General features: G+C 35.4%; 1 long non-coding RNA gene across 1 annotated transcript; it reads right to left on the reverse strand.

Annotated features, from left to right (window-relative positions):
• Positions 1 to 289: 289 nt before the first annotated feature.
• LOC309848941 lies at positions 290 to 17,438 on the reverse strand. The gene is made up of 4 exons (XR_014303364.1): positions 17,350 to 17,438; positions 12,582 to 12,666; positions 1,633 to 1,761; positions 290 to 688 (listed from the first exon to the last, which is right to left on the reverse strand). It is a non-coding gene; the product is annotated as an uncharacterized lncRNA (long non-coding RNA).
• Between the last annotated feature and the right edge of the window lie 295 nt (positions 17,439 to 17,733).

Here is a 17,733-nt window from a genome sequence, read left to right on the forward strand (position 1 = left end):
TCCTTGTGTTTGCAGAATCAATGTGTGTCCTTTCCAAAGTAACTGGTCGTATACCAGCCAGTCAATAACACTTGAACCTTTAGCAGAATTTCCTTTACCGTCCATCTATTGCTAACACTCACATCTATTACTAGTAAGTAAATTCAGGAATTATAAATTACTAACTCATTAATTCGTCCACAATTAATACTCCTCTAAAAAGTTTTCTGTGAATTTCAAAATAGCATGCAAGTTAAAGAGTTTAGGCAATTTTATAGTGTTATGAAGCAGTATGAGCCTGAATTTAAAAATTCTCTCAACATCTATTCCCCTTTCTTGTCTTCTCAGGTTTGATCCATTTTGCTGTGTCTATGTGGACATATTTCAAACCAAGTAAAATCTTGCTTCCTTGTGATAAAGATAGGCATCTATTTTGATGGCAAAATAAACATGATACTTCATGTTAGTAATTTTACTTGAAATTGGAATGTGATATAATTACCTAGAATTGCATATGAATAAATTTGAGATATAATCTGCCTTCAGGGAATAGTGTGTTTTCTGCCAATATCCAATTTAAGGACCAAAAACGGATGCAGAACTGATATAAAATTTGAGTCTTTTCGGTATATTCTTTTTCTCTACTAGAATATCAGCAATTTTTTCTTACTGATTTTTGTATCATCAGCATGTAGCACAGAACTTGAACCTAAGCAAAAAGAAAAAGAGGGAATATTTATTAAACTGTATAGGGTAATGATTAAGGGGCTGTGCAAGTGACTTACTAGATGTAGGATTTTAAAAATTACTGAATATTTCTTTGTATTTAATTTATCACCTGTATAATGTAAAGTGACAATAATAATAGGACCTCTATCAAACAGTTGAAATTTAGAGAAATGACCTAAGTGAATTATTGAGTAGAGGATTGGTTTATAGAAATTTCTCAAACTATATCTGATATAATTATTCTGTAGCTGATATAATATGAGAAATTTTACATGTCTTATTTTGTTTACTCATAACAAATCTCTGCAAAGTAAGTAAACAAAGTAAATTTATATCTAATATGATAGAGGACCAGAAATTAACCAGAGAAGACTATTCCCAAAGGCTTCACTGTAATAACTATGTTTTATCCCTGTATAATGTAACTGAGAGATTAATGATTAAATAGATACAGTTACAAGGTTCTTTATGATGAAAAACTAGAATCCATTTGTCGCAACAAAACCTATTTATTAAATCCCCACTTCATGCTAAACATAGGGTTAAGGGAAGCAAATGTAACTATAATTTATATTGGAGGATGCAAATCCATAAACATAGGGCTGCAAACCAGTGTTTTCCCACCTCTAGGGTCTGCGTTGACAAAGGACACATACAAAGCCAAAGCAATATCAACATATAAGCTCTATCAAGGGCCCATTAGCAAGAACAGAATTACAAAAAGAAGCTTGGGCTATTATTTTGCACTTCAAAATTAAACTACATGCTTGGTTGTAGAATTAGTAAAATAATGGTGGGTCTCACCCAAGTATTTCGAGAAAAATCTCCCTGGTGGGTGGGGCAGGGCCAGAACACTTACTGTAAAACGGTTTAAAGGAAAAAGACTCTAGGGGAAATATCATTGTAAAGATGGTATATACTTACTGCTTAAGTTGTATGTCTCTCATACCTTGGGGAAGTGAAAATGGAGGATGCCTAAGGAAAACAGTTGGGTTTCCTAGTGATACTTTCAATGAGAAGAGTAGTGACATCAGAAGCGTCCTCTATGGAAATCTGAAAAGGAGAAATAATATTCATTGTTAACTCTAAGTTAAAACTTACATACTATTTTTCCATTTGTTTTTTGCAAAAAAAAAATAAAATAAAATCATATGCTGTGTACTTTATGTTACGCCAATCAGGAGTTATAAAACATTTGGTTTTCCCAAGACTCAGGAAGTTAATCTTGTTGGTGACTTCAGTTACTAAACACCCGATTCCTGGATGACAAAATTACTTTTTTCCTATGACCAGCAAACAATCGGTGAATTAACCTTATCACGCTGTGAAGAGAGCTTGCCTCACTAATATTTGACCTACACTTTTTAGCACTTATTCATGTTCTTTTCCTAAATCACTTATTTCATTAGTTTTTTCCAAAATGTTGACTTTGTTAATTTGATTTTGCTTCTGCATTCATTAGCTGTTAATATTCTGCAAATAAAGATGTAGTCTAATCAGAACATATCCTTTAAAAATCATAAGCATAAAAAACCATGTAAACAACTGCAAATATGCTTAAGTTTATTGATGGTAATAAAAAATTATTTGGACATTTCAGACTAAATAAAATATCTATTTACAGTCGCTAACCATTTCCTCAAATTCATTCTTTTAAACCATCTAAATTTAGAGCATGTTCTTTGTATAATAGATCCTGTAGATTTATATATATATATGTAGACATACATATATATATAATCACAATAAAATCCACAGATGACTTCATATTCCTCACACAAATAGTCATACATTTATTTATAAGGCAGTATAAGTCTTGAGATAAGATGTATCTTGAAACAATACAAGTAACATCACTTTAAAAGATCAATCTGAAAATGTTATAGATCTTCAAATAATTATGTCTTAAAATCCCGCTGTGGTTAATTATCTCCAGGGAGCATATTTATTATTTTAGAAGCATCTGGAGAAAAGAATTAGAAAGGAAAAAATAACTTTCTGAAACCTACTTTTTATCAAAATCATTTTGACAGATTCAGGCTACCTACAGACTCAATTCACCTGAAAGGCAATGATAAAACATTTATGTCAACTGTAATATAAGCAAATAATCAGCAGTGAAGTTTGGAAGAGTTACAAGAAAATATAATTTTTGTTGTACAATTTTACTAAATCAAGTAATGTGAAATTTTCTTAATACATAAGAAAGTGAAGTGATATTGAATATATAGATATATTTGCATAGTTATATAATAAATAGATATATTTGCATAGTTCATGAGATGTTACAATCATGTTTCAATACTACTTTTAAGCTTTAGCAAGTTATGACTATCAAAAACCATTACTTGGGACGCCTGGGTGGCTCAGTGGGTTAAGCCGCTGCCTTCGGCTCAGGTCATGATCTCAGGGTCCTGGGATCGAGTCCCGCATCGGGCTCTCTGCTCAGCAGGGAGCCTGCTTCCCTCTCTCTCTCTCTGCCTGCCTCTCCGACTACTTGTGATTTCTCTCTGTCAAATAAATAAATAAAATCTTAAAAAAAAAAAAAAAAAAAAAAAAAAAAAAACCATTACTTATCTTTTTAAGGCATACAACATGATCCTATTAGCATTATATAAATTAAGTCCATTTGTAGAAAATTTACACACATTACCTGATAGTTTACCTTTATTTTAATCATATTTAAAAAATTATTTTGGCCATATATATTAATAAAATGAGCTGCTATCTGACTTAAGAATGACAATCTAATAAATATTAATTAAACATCCACTATCCAAAAAAAAAAAAAAAAAAAGAAGGTGCCACAGAAGCTACAATCCATAAGGTTAAACCAGATAGGGTAAGTGGTGTCTCCACATATCTGTAATAAAAAAGATATTTGAATAATGCACATTCTTATAACTAAAATATGAAAAAATAGACAAGTTGTACTAATTACAGCCATGTTTCTTGATCAGAGTGAGAGATTACAAATAAGCTTCAATGATCAATTGGAAATTAATGTTGAAGACATCAGTATAAACTCGGGCTAATATACATGCAGATTGATACATACAAAATATTTTTGGTTATGTGTATTTTCACAGGTTAGTATACACATGTATATTTCCTTATGTAGAAGGCCTAAAGGAAATGACACCCCAACAACATCAAACACCTATAGTCTGCAGAATTTTGTTTCTTATATCATTCTCTGGTGAAATAAACTAGGGCTTTTAGAAAAATGGCTGATTCCAGGACTGGAGCAAGGAATATACAATATAAGCTTGGAGTATCTTTTAGTGACATAAATTAAGGAAACATTTACAATATAAAGTATGTATATGTATATCAAAGGAAATAAGAAATCAAGAAAGAGTTTCATTTGACCAAAGCTGGACAATTTGAACAACAAATTAGTGTGGCATTGCATTATAACCCAAAGTACAAAGTCAGTATCTATGAACCTATACTGATGTGAGCAAATAATTGATAAATAAGTAAATAATATGAGTAAAGTGGCTCTTAACTTTTCTCTCATTAAGGATTGGCTGTATATGGTGACTTCTTTCCATACTGTATGGAAAGAGAGAAAAAAAGAAGAAGAACCCCAGAAAGGGAAAAAACTAATGAATTCAGTCAGGTGAGATTGAGGTTAACATCCCCAACCATAAGTCATGTTGATTGTGTATGCTTTTGATATGATATAATGAGAAAGACATTTTACTTCTGTGGTCTTCTTCCCAGTGACCCATAAACCCAGTTTAATCACGAGGAAAAGCATAGGACTGACTTCATTTCAGCTACAATCTACAAAATACCTACCCAGTACTCACGAATTGTCAAAGTCACTGAAAACAGAGAAAGTCTTAGAGACTGTCACAACTAAGAGGGGTCTAAGGAGACATGGGCTTAAATGTAATTTGGTACATTCTGGAATCTTGGCATAGCAAAATGACATTATAAAATAATTAAGAAACTCTGAATAAAGTGTGGGCTTTAGCTAATAATTGTCAAGAATAATGCCATGCACCAGTTATTGATTCCAAGGGAGGAATCCGACTATGTGGAAAATATAAAAAATTATCTCTGTGCCAATCACCAGGAATAAAAGTCTAACAGTGCTACACATTGCATATTGGTATCAGAATCATCAAGGAAAACAATATAATCAAGCACTGGCTAGGATAATGCTTTATTTATATAGAGAAGAGGCAGAACAAGATCAAATTCAATAGGGGGCATAGGTCCCTCAGGACAAGTGGGTCTCTTTCGTGCCTGATATAGGGCAATGGGTCTCTGTGCACCCCTCTCTTGTTGCCATAGAAGGATCTTCATGCCTCTCTGGGACATCTAAAATATTGAAACTAGGGGCTTGTTTGAGGGCCACTGATATTTTTCTTTTAGTAGAATGAAGCAATATACCTTGTGCCTGAAACAAAAGAGATATTCTCACACAACATGATAACCACAACACAGACTGTGTGGGCTCTTTATCTCTTGGCAAGGAAGTGTTCCTGGCTCAAGACCCGTTTCTCTGCAGCTGACTAAAGGTTGAAAAAGTGCATGCACCTGACTATTTTTTTTCTAACAATAATATCAATATTCATTCATTAATTGTAACAAATATGCGATAACAATATAAGCTGCCAATATATAGGAAATTGGATGTGGAGTATACAGGAGCTCTTTGTATATTCAGACTGGCCAGCATCCTAAATTGCTTGAGGTTAATTCCTAAAAATTATTCTTTCTCTTCCTCTGTGTGTGTGTGTGTGTATAATCTCCATCCTAATATACATCTTAATATACGTATATATCTGTCTATACATCTACCAATTATCTATCAATCTATCCTATTGTCTTATTTGTTCTGTTTCCCTAGAGCATCTTTCTGAAACAAAATTAGAGTAGTGATATTGTTATTCTTCAATTTGCTTTAGTGTGTGTATTTTATGGGGAATTCTAACTCTGCAACCCCTGTATCCTTGAAAGGCAGGAGTCACAGTGTGGAGAAAAGGAGATACAGATTTAATATAGAAGTGTTTCAGTAAAAACCCAGTAGTTCATTATTTCAGTTGAAGCTATATGAACACACAAATGTCCTGTGTGTGTGTGTGTGTGTGTGTTTTATATATTTTTCCTATATGTAAACACTGAAACAGCCTAGAAATATTGACCAACCTAGTAGCAAATGAGCATTCCCAGTGATCTAATTCTGGTTATAACACAACATCTTGTACTTTAAAAAAAGTAGTGCTTTTTAGGAGAAATGACTAATTCCAGCTCTGGGGTGAAAATAAATGTGTAAGATTAACCTGAGTTTCCTGTTAAATCAGATATCAAAAAGCTATTAATGTTTACTGAGATAATGTCAAAGGCTGGAAAGCCAGCTTGAAAAGGTTTCTGCTGTCAAAGAATACCATTTGAGCCCATTAAGAATAAAATTTGCAATGCATTAAAATGTATCAAATGTGTTCAAATCTATCAGTTTATAATGATATTAAAATATTTTAAAACCTCTATAGGATTATAGGCACCCTTTTTAATATCTTCAAATATAGAGATCAAAATACACAAATGAAATATTTATAGTCTTTTTTCTGACACTTATCACTGCATAATCAAAGAATAGATAAGAATAAGTGACTATTTATAAAATTATTCCATACCTAAGTAAAAGCATGTGATAGGATCAGAATATTACAAGTTGTCAACTTCCAACAAACTAGTGGATCTAGCAATGAACATTAATGACTACTAATATTGTCACCTCATTAAAATTTATTGTGCTATATTTTATTTTGTATATTTTTCTTTTATCCATGTTTTATTAATAAAAAGGTTAATACTAAAGAATATATTACCATGTTAGTGATTATATCGATTATCCCATCAATTTATTCAAAATTGACTTATCCAAAGTAGATACTTTATAACTTTACATAATTTCAAAGATAAAGATTTTATATGCCACTCTAATCATTTGAGTTTCATAAGGGAATGTTCCATTAAACATTTTTAAAATCTTCATTTGCATTTATAAAATTTTAAAGCATAATTTTTATTCTTAACTATTAATTTTATTCTTTTCTGTAATTTAGTGTAATTTCTAGGTTCACTTTTTATGCATTGACTAAGTATTAAATTATTCTTCATAAATATCATTTCTGTAACAGAATATTTTGGTTTTGGGCCTACCTATCATCCTTAATTCCTTTTTTGGAAATGTCTCCTATATGCCCACTCTCGTAAGCTATGTGAAAAAAAGGGTCTTCTTGTAGCACCAGGCTTTGGACGTGTGATCCACATTTAAACAAGCCAAGAACCAAATCCTCCTATGCACAGCGTTTTTAATAGTGGATACCAGATGACATAGTATTAGTAAATCTGTATACAACCATCTCCTGGCCACACTGGCTATTTAAGAAATAGATATATTCCCTACTTTGTAAGCAAAGTAAACATGATAACTGTACGATAATATACTAAAATAGAAATGCTTTTATTCTGCTAGCCCGATACTTAGGAGGATATAGGATTGGGTCTGAGGGCAGAAATTCTGCCGTCACTTGATGCTAGAGAAAAGCAAAAGAATGAGATAAAGAAAAAATACTCTTTCTGATGACAGTGTCTGATACCCAGATTAAGACAGAACTTGATGAAGAAAAAAAAAAAAGACAGAACTGATGACAATTTTTGGCTTTTCATTTAAATAATATGGTAATTGCCTTTTTTGAGTAAATCAGTTTGCGTTAGATTTTGTGACAATTGCACCATTACATTTGCCATGTTCCATTAAAGTAATGCCATGTCCAAAACACATAATTGTCTGTTATGACAGTTGTCCTTGACTATATACAAACATATCAGAGAAAACTGGTAAGAAATGTTTACATAAAATATTTTGTCAAATACTGTGGTAGATAAACAAAATTTGATGAGATCATTATTACATTCAGAAGCCCACATCTTTGTTCATTTATTTTAAAAGACTTATAGTATGTACTATGTGACGTATATTACTCTAGGTATGAGACGTGGGACCCATGTGGGACCAATTTAAGACTGAAGGGATATGGCAGGAAAAGATACACAGCTGAAGAAGATAAGATTTGCCTCAAGAACTTTATGATCACCCTCCCACACACACACACACACACACACACACAAGTTACATGAAAACATTAGGTTTGACATTGTTACTTGTCTACTTCTTTCATTTGACTTCCTCCCCTACTCCTACTACCCTGACTACACCTGAAGTTTAATTTCTATGCACTGCCTGGCTGTGAAGCCCTATATCTTTGACTGGGTTCCCTAGAAGCAGAGTCTGAGGGAGAAACTCTCAAATTATTCAGAGGAACACTCTCAGAAGGTAGGGAGTGAATGAAACAGAAGAGATCAAGAGTGGTGGCACACTAAGCAAGAACGTGTTCTTAGCTGGGGATAAATTAAACTGAATTACCTGAAAGTTTTGGAGCACAATTTGTACCACAGACTTCCTGCTCCTTATATGCAAAGGGAAAGAAATGTGTAGCCTATATGTCATTCAGCCACGGGTTGAGGAGGTCTGCCTCTCCCAGCAGTAGCTGTGCCTGCAGCTTCTGGTGGGTGGGGGGTTATTTGGTAAGGCACAAGGGCCAACTCACTGGTGAAAAGACAGCTGTGAGTTGCTACTAGCCAACACTTGTAGCATATCATCTCCAAGATGGATCCAGCAAGGCAACATCAGCGTCCAGTTCTCCACACCCATGTAGGTTCATATATTTGTAGGCATGGTGTTTCTCCCGCCCAGGCTGTCCATCAAAACCTGCTGCGCCAGAGTAGGTTGAGCACTGCTCGTTTGTTGCTTTCATAGCACTTTGACTATGCTCTTTGATCACTTAAAGCAGTAGAATGTAATAACTTGCTTGCAAGTGTGTTTCCCTGGTCAGAGATTTAATTATGGATTGTAATTAAGTCTGATTAATCTCTATTTTCCCAATGCACAATACAGTGATGTAATCAGGTTATTATTGATGGCACGTATGTTACTTTTTAATTGTTTGAAGTTGTTGATACAACAAGAAAGACAAAGCTGAAATTTTGGATACCTAGACCAACTGACATAGAATGTTTAGAGCTGAGTATCTTAGAGTAAGTAAACCACTGATCAAACAGGTGACCTGGAATTTCCTTTGATTCTAAGTTTCTTAGTGTGAAAAACAGGATGATAAGTATTGCTACAGGCCTGTTTCCATGACTAATTGAGATAATGTATATGTTTGAGATAAATGTATACAATGCACAATGAGTAGTAAACACTAAGTATTGAACATATATCAGCTATTACTGATGATTTTGCTGAAAATCATAATGACTGCAAGAAAATTGTAAATATCACAGTCTCGTGCTGAAATTTAGTGTTTTAAGTATTTTTAAGGGATCAGCAAAAGAAGAGGAAAGAGTGAATTTGGCATTTTCTATATCTGTGCTTTACTAGATATTCAACTTTGTGACACATGACAGAATATATCAAACACGTTGCTGTTTTTCCTGCAGCCACTGGTTTGTATCATTCAGATGTGTATTTATCCTCTCATTGCTGAGGCTAGAATTTGTCCTGGCTAGGGTCAGTTTAATACATTAATGTCATCATGTTATCAGCACCAAAGGAGAATTCCATGTTTTGATCTCAACTAACTCTCTCAGTTTATAAAATATATTTAAGGAGTGACAGAAAACATGAAAAATAGTAAAGAAGTAACTCCTGCATCTTTCTTTTTTTTTTTTTTTAAGATTTTATTTATGTATTTGACAGGCAGAGATCACAAGTAGGCAGAGAGAGAGAGGTGGAAGCAGGTTCCCTGCTGAGCAGAGAGCCCCATGCAGGGATCCATCCCAGGACCCTGAGATCATGACCTGAGCTGAACGCAGAGGCTTTAACCCACTGAGCCACCCAGGTGACCCTCCTGCAGGTTTCTTAATTAATTAGATTTTTTAATCAGTTATCCCACAAGATCGTGCTCACTAGAGCAGTGATATACTCTGCTAGAGGATTGACAAAGACCATCATATTGTTGCTGAGGTGGTTTTGATAGTTGTTTTAACCTAAAAATGTGTTCTCAAGAAATAAAGTTCCCGATCCTGAATTATATCAAAAAAAATTTTTTTTTACTTTTTTTAAAATTTTTTATAAACATATAATGTATTTTTATCCCCAGGGGTACAAGTCTGTGAATCACTTGGTTTACACACTTCACAGCACTCACCATAGCACATACCTTCCCCAATGTCCATAACCCGCCCCCCTCTTCCAAACCCCCTCCCCCCAGCAACCCTCAGTTTGTTTTGTGAGATTAAGAGTCACTTATGGTTAAGAATGTTTTATATTATTAAAATACATTCTTTTTCTTCTAAAATCTTTACTAGGAAACATTATTAGGAATTGAAACACCTAATCACAGAAAAAATGATTACAATTTTTAGGCATATTTTCATCTGCTTTATTATTTTTCTTCACTTTATTCTTTGCTATAATTTCTTTTCATCAAAATTTGAGAATATGTGATTAAAGGTTTGATTGATAAGTGTAATTCAGAAAATACAAGACAGCTTCAGTGTTCTGTTTTTACTAAAGTTTCTGAATTAATTAAAAATAGAGGAAAAATGGTTTGGATTAAAGCACATTTGGTTGGTCTACTATAGTGTAAGTTGTGCAGGCTTATGTGTGTGTTATCAAAGAACAGTTATCTAGAAAGACCACCATCAGTGGAGCTTGGACAAAAATGCTTATATTCATATTGGGGCTTTATACCATACTGTCCCCCTTGAGTATCATTGCATACCCAGTCCAGAGAAGAAACTTGTCTCAGAAGATGCTTATTGAATGCTTGTTGACTGATTCACAGATTGACCCAATACAATATGTTGCCATGTAAGTAAAAGCTAGAAATGTAGACAAACATTCTCAGGTGCATTAAGCCAATTCAGATTTCCACATTCCATAGTCTAATCCATTAATCATTTCACAATCCAGAATCTAATGCACTTCCGCATCATGTCAGTCTTTGTTGTGGACTTTTACACACTCTAAATTTAATTTTTCATGGCAATTTTTTTTTTTTCATTAGTTTATTCTTTCAATCTGGTGGCAAATGCCTAGTGAATACTCATTACTTGTCTGACACTAGACACTTGTTTGTTATTACTTGTCTGACACTAGACTAGTACTGATAAATACTGAGGGAAAGATTACATAGTTCTAAATATTTACAACAAAAATAGAAGAACATCAAGCCATTAACAGGTGACTTGGAAACTGAAAACTAACCCAGATCATTCAGGTCTACCAACTGATGACTCCCATTACATGACCATGTATGCTGGAGTATTGATAGCATGAATGGGTTAAAGAAGGCGGAGCCAAAGACGTCACAAACTTTTTCATGCTGCCTTCAGATGCAACAAGCAGCAGATGGATGTTGTGGAATAGCTTCATTTCTATTCTTATCTCACCTACATAATTCAATTATATTAAACACTCTAATACAAAAGATATTAAAAGATGCTTTTAAAGGGCCAGTTTTTACATGTGGAACAATTAAAATACTCAGTTCACCAATTTTGCCCCTCTTCCAAATTCTACCTCTCCATTCTCAGGATTCATATTGTATACCATCTTATATTGTTTTGAGCATTTATTTTTATTTCCCAGGCTCTGTTCTGGACAATATTTCCTAGATCCAGTATGAACAGGTTATACAAAGTTTACGCTTTCAGGCATTGTATTTTAATTGAGAAGACAAAACAAATCTAAAAATGAACTAATTGAGGACATAATGAGTGCTGAAGAGAAAAAATGGAGGAAATGTTACGGGATGGTGGCAAGGCTACTTTGTTTATTTTTAAAGATTTATTTATTTATTTTAGAGAAGGGTGGGGAGCAGCAGAGGGAAAGATTATCAAGCAGATTAACTGTTGAGCAGGGAGCCCAGCACTGGGCTTGAACTTACTACCTTGAGATCATGACCTGAGCTGAAATCAAGAGTCAGACGCTCAACTGACTGAGCCGCCCAGATTCCCTGGAAAGGTTATGATAGTTAGCAGCAATGGCTTGGTAAGGAACCAACCTTTAAGGAAAGGCCTAAATGAGGCGAGTGGGAATATTTCTTGCTAGGAACATAATGTGTATAGGCCCTAAAGTGGACATGAACTTAGAATAAAATAGACACAAGAAAAATGCCCCATTGTGTGAAGAAAGGAGACTTATGGACAGCAGGAGATTGCAACAACAAAGTTTTTCTCTTGGCCATTGCCAGATCTCCATTTATGTGCTTTTTATAAATGAACAAGCCCTAAAAACATTATAGTATTTTTCCCCTTTCTTTATCAACCCCCACACTTTTTCCCTTAATATCAAGCCTGTTTTAAAATAGCCCTTAATTAGGAGACTCTTTTTTTCACTGGTCCCATTAGCCCTCTCTAGTTGGGTAATGGGTAGTTGAAATAGGTAGTTGAAAGGTATTCCTGGATCAAGAAATATCACTTAGGGGTTTAAAATTTAATAATACATAAATTGCTGTTTCTCTGGACAGATCACTCCAATCAATATAAAATTACGTATTAACAACTCATTTTAAAATAAAACACCCTACTCATCTTATTCCTACAGTAAGATAATGTAGTTGTCACCTCTCTTTTGCAAGATGGGAGAATTATTAAATTTTATTTAGGGAAACTTCCTAAGCTATACTTTCCTAATTTCCATCCTCCAAGAGAGATGGTCACAATGGAGCTTCAAACGATATTCTGTAGGATGTAGAAGAGCATTTCCATCCCTCTGACCATGTTCCCATTAGAGTTATTAGTTACTTATTGAAAATAGAGTCCTTATTCTGAATACTCACAAACCAGAAAATCTTGGAGGGTCCTATCATTCAGCCTTTGCTCTTGTAAGATATCCACAAGACACTCATGGCCATGATACTGATACTGTAACAGTAAATACAAATAGGAAAAATAAAATCTTCCGGTTGGAAATAAAGGAAGAGACCCCTCACCCTTTCCTCACTTCCCTTTTCTTATTTGCTTTAGACATTTGAAAGTGTAAGGTGTGTTTTTTGTTTTGTTTTGCTCTGTGAAATGTGTGTAAATCCTTAAAAGCAATATCAGCCTTTCCTCAATTTTAAGACCCAGGAATGTTTTCTGTAGGACCTGGGATGATCTCTTTGAAATCAAAGTAGGTGGGAAGGAAGATGCCAAATTTGAGTGGGCACTTTCCTCCAATTGCAGGTCTACCTACCTCCTGTCATAAAGTCTGTTCTTACCCTGGTGAAAGCCACTTAGCTAACAGAGATTGACCCTTCTTACCAGGTAGAGTACAAATGCACTCAGTGTCCCCAGTGGTGCTGCCAAGTCTGCTGACTTCTGGACTGGCTCTTATTTATATTGAGTATAACATGTATGTAGAATTGTATCTGCTTGGCTATAGAAAAGGGTGTGATTTCTTTCAGTCTTTGCAATCTCTTAGTGCATTGTCTATGATGCACATCACATTCTGGTTGAATGCTTATCCAACAAGAAAACCACTTTCTTTCTCTTCCTACTTGGTGGAAAGGTTTTCTGGGGTGGGAAAAGATTTTGTCTTTAATTATATTTCCCCAACAGATCAGAGGCCCAAGATCCAGACTCAGAGCTGAAATTGAGGAGTGTTGCGGTATTTGATTTGGACTGATAAAATAGGAGCTGAGAGACATTCAAAGAAAAAAAAATCAAGTTGAGGAACGGTATTGTTGAGTGTGAATCTAAAGGAGCAGATACTGGGTTCAGGAAATGAGAAATGAATCAGAGATAAAATAATGGATTCCAAACTGTGAGTTGAAGACTGAATATAGATTTCCTACGGGGTTGTAGCAGGGGGACGATGATTTCAGAGTGTCAGTATTGTTCAAAACAGGGACACCTGGGTGGCTCAGTCAGTTAAGTGACTGACTCTCAATTATGGCTCTGGTCATGATCTCAGAGCCTGAGATTGAGCCCCACATCACGCTCCATTCTCAGCACTGACTCAGCTGGTCCCTTTCCTTCTGCTCCTCCCCCTGCTTGGGCACTCTCTCCCTCTCTCTCTCAAATAAATAAAATCTAAAATAAAATATTGCTATGAATATGGTGGAGACTCTGCTGGGATCTTTTACCAAAGTACATTTTTGAAAGCAAGGTCCTTCTTACTATTTTTTTTTTTCCAGGAATAAAGGCCTTTATGCACATACACTTTTCATAGTATACCAGGGAGAGAGAATTCATCAAAATTCCAAGATAGAGGGATGCCTGGATGGCTCAGTCAGCTAAGCATCTACCTTGGGTTCCTGGGATCAAATCCTGCCTCAGGCTCCTTGCTCAGCAGGGAGCCTGCTCTTCCCTCTACTTGCTTCTCCCACTGCTTGTACTCTCTGTCTCCCTCTGACAAATAAATAAATAAAATCCTTAAAAAAAAAAAAAATCCAAGATAGATTCTTAGGTACACTCTTTGTCTACCCACAGATTGCTAAATAAGCAAATGTTTGAATCAAACATTTCATCTTTTAAATTGAAAAAAGAAAAAGATAAATTCAATCAGTAAATACAGATTTGAAATTTTATAGTTTTTTTTTCTTTTCTTTGACCTTATGCTAACAAAGAGAAGGCAAGCAAATATGCAGACATTCTGAGAACCTGTGATTCATATTTTTCTTACCATTTCTCCTTTGCTCTAAGGATTAAATTAAGTCTTAAGGACTTCCACAAAATTAATGTATAAATCAGCACATATTTTTGTGGGGGTGGGGAAGGGAGAAAAATTATTATCAGTTTTTATATCAGAAGAATAGAATTGTAATCCAGGTGTCTATAGGTATGATTATAAATTCTAAGGGAATATTTTCAAACCATAATACCTCAATTGGCTGTCTACCCTAATTGGCACGAGAACTCCAGAATCTAGCCAAAGTCTTGGAAGAGCAACAAAAACAGAGTGGACAATCAAGTCAAAAAATAAATAGGATTTGTTGTCTAACAGCAGGAAGAGTTTGAGCCACACTCTGATTATGTTCCCTGATGTATAAGCTAACACAAACTTCTGGTGTGTACTTGTGTGTGTGCGTGTGTTTGTGTGCATATGTGTATGTGTTTCTTTTCTCCACCAGTAAGAAGTTAAGCTATCGTTGTCCTTATTCATGTTCTGTAGGACAGATTTTTTGAGGCTTGCAATTAAAAGTATGACAGGAGATATAATTTGAATAGAAGAGGTAAATTTTATTTTCATGTCTGTGTGTGCATATGTATATAGTTTTTATTTTCTTTTAAGTCAAATAATTCAAACTTGCATTTAATCCAAGCTCATAACAGTTATTTATATATCTGCCTTGCATGCTAAAGAAACAATTTAAATTTCCATTCTTATTTCTAACATCTCATGAAATAAAAAAAATAATTCAGATTGCTCTAAATGACTTTGACTTTCTCATAATGCGAATATCTTGGATGTATGTTCAATTACCTTATTTTGCATAAATATGACATAATTAAACTTTATTACTTGTAATTTATACCATGGTTAATCATAGCTGAAAGGCCACACTTGCCTTCCATACAGTGCTTTAAAATAAAATGCCTTTCCAAATGAACAAATGTTCAGTATTAATAATTGCACTTGGAAGTGCTTTTATCCAAAACTACTTGTATGATTATTCTAGAAATAGTCAATGTCAGTAAGTGGCATTTTAACAGATAAATTACTTTCTATAATAGCAAACCATTTACTTAGTGGAATAAAAGATTTGGCAAAGTAACTCACTATCAATAAATGCAACTTTTGCATGTAAATTTGTATATTACTGGGGAAAAAAAAAAAACCTTGCTGTGTTTTTTTATTTTTAAATATTTGGCTCCTTTATTTTTTAAATCTCAACATTTTTAAAACATAAAAGTACTAGCAAGCAACTGCACATCTAAAGCACTTAAAATAAGTAAATAATGTAGATAACGATCACATTTCATTGAAGTATAAAATTGTCATTTGACAATTTATCTATCCATCAGGGAAAAGATACCATAATGAAGAAAACAATGTTATTCATGAAACACATTTTTTTTGTGTGTGGAATATGTTAAAACTTTATTTTTAAAGGTATCACAACAGCCACTGAAACACAAATTTATTTTCCTGAGGCAAATGGTCAAGCAGTTGTGAGTGAGGAAAGACAAAGCTTGGGTAGCTGGCCAGGCCCTCCCTGTCACTGCTTCACAACTGGGACCCTGTGTGTAGAAAGCAAGACCTCAGGCAATAGCAGCACAGCCCTACTCTCCCATTGTAAACCAAGTGGTGTCAAGTCAGAAGACAAGAAACCACACTAATTATTAAACAAAGATAGTTCAATATTTGTAAATGGCTAAACATACAAGAGAATTGAAAAGAAAAAGGGAGCAGCAAAGTAGCTGCAGGTAAGCCTGGGGCTGTAGGAAACAAAGGTCTGCCTGGCCAGATCTAAAACTGGGAAAGAAGGGCCTTGGGACCACATAAATGGGACCCAGACACTGATGAGAAGACGTGGGCTGGTGCTGGTACCTCTCACCAGAATGCTCACCAGATCAAAGGAGTTCCATGCTATCACCTCAGTGTCATATATATATGGGAAAGTGGGAAAGATTTTAAATTGGGCATTCCTAATCCTGCTTGGATTGGATCCAATCACCACCTTGGGCTGTGGTAAATCACTGGGCTAAATGGGAATACCCAGACCTGGCTGAATGAGAAGTTGTAGGCCAACAAAAGCAACCCTAAAGCAGTGAATGGATTCATCATGACAGTGTTAGCACTACTAGGAGCAAAGGTGAGACACACACTGACATCCGGGGCCGCGGTGGAGTGGGGGAGACATACAATGGGGGAGACCACATCTGAATTAATTTGGCAATAGATTCATCCCTACACACCTAAAAAAGAAACTAGCCCTCTTGACACCTTAATACCAGTCTTGTAAGACCCAGAGTGGAGGAACTGGGTGCTTTGTCTGTGGACTTCTGATTCACAAAATCTGTGAGATGCTGAATGAATATTGTTCTGAATCTCTAGGTTGGTAGTTGTTCATGAAGACATCAATAGAAATCTAATACAGAGGGCAGTCAAATAGTGTACATTTACTCAAAGCTGGCTTCTTATCATTTGGAAAAAATTCTAAATTCTGAGAAGACAAAGAGAAACCTCTGGTATGACGGTGATTAAGGAGCACGAGGCTGGCTGAGGACAAAGCAAAAGCTGGCGCTTGTACCCCCCCATCTGCTCCCCCTCAGTCCTATGTGTAGCATCCCTCAGGCAGCCCTGACTGCCATGAACAATAAGCAAATAGTTAACTTGCAGAGCTCACAATCCTGCTAGACAGGAGTCTCCCTTGGCTTGCAAATGTCCTAAATCTCACTAACAAAGACGATTGATAGCAGGATTGTGACATCCCACCAAAAAGTCTCCCAACTATCTTAATGTTAATGGCTGGTCTGAAGACAACATTGATCAAGGGCAAGGCCTCCAGTAGGCCTCAGATATCCTGGCACCTTGTAGGCCCTCTTTAGCAGGTGAAAACTCCCATTGAAACCTCCCTTCTCCTCACCTTCCCCCAACCGCAAGGTATATAAGATGCCTACCCTCACAACCCAGGGCAGCAGCTCTTCCTGCCCACGGGTCCTGTCCCCGTGCTTTATTAAACCACCATTTTGCACCAAAGATGTCTCAAAAATTCTTTCTTGGTCATCATCTCCGGACCTCAGCCCACCGAACCTCACCTAGGTTCTAGAACTTCATCAACAGGACAATGGACGCCCTTGAGGTGCAACCTGGGATATCCCTTCCAAAGTCCCACAGGCCTCTCCTCTGGGCATTCTCATACCCAGCAGTGAATCCACTGTAGTAAAATGAAGACTAGGGACAAAGCCTATTTCCCTGTTACCTGAGCTTGAACATTGACTGCATTCTTCAACATATGTACACCAGAAACAAACAAACAAACAAAAACAGGGGTTGGATGTTTG

Source organism: Mustela nivalis, assembly GCF_964662115.1.
Source record: "Mustela nivalis genome assembly, chromosome: 15".
NCBI classification, from domain to species: Eukaryota; Metazoa; Chordata; class Mammalia; order Carnivora; family Mustelidae; genus Mustela; species Mustela nivalis.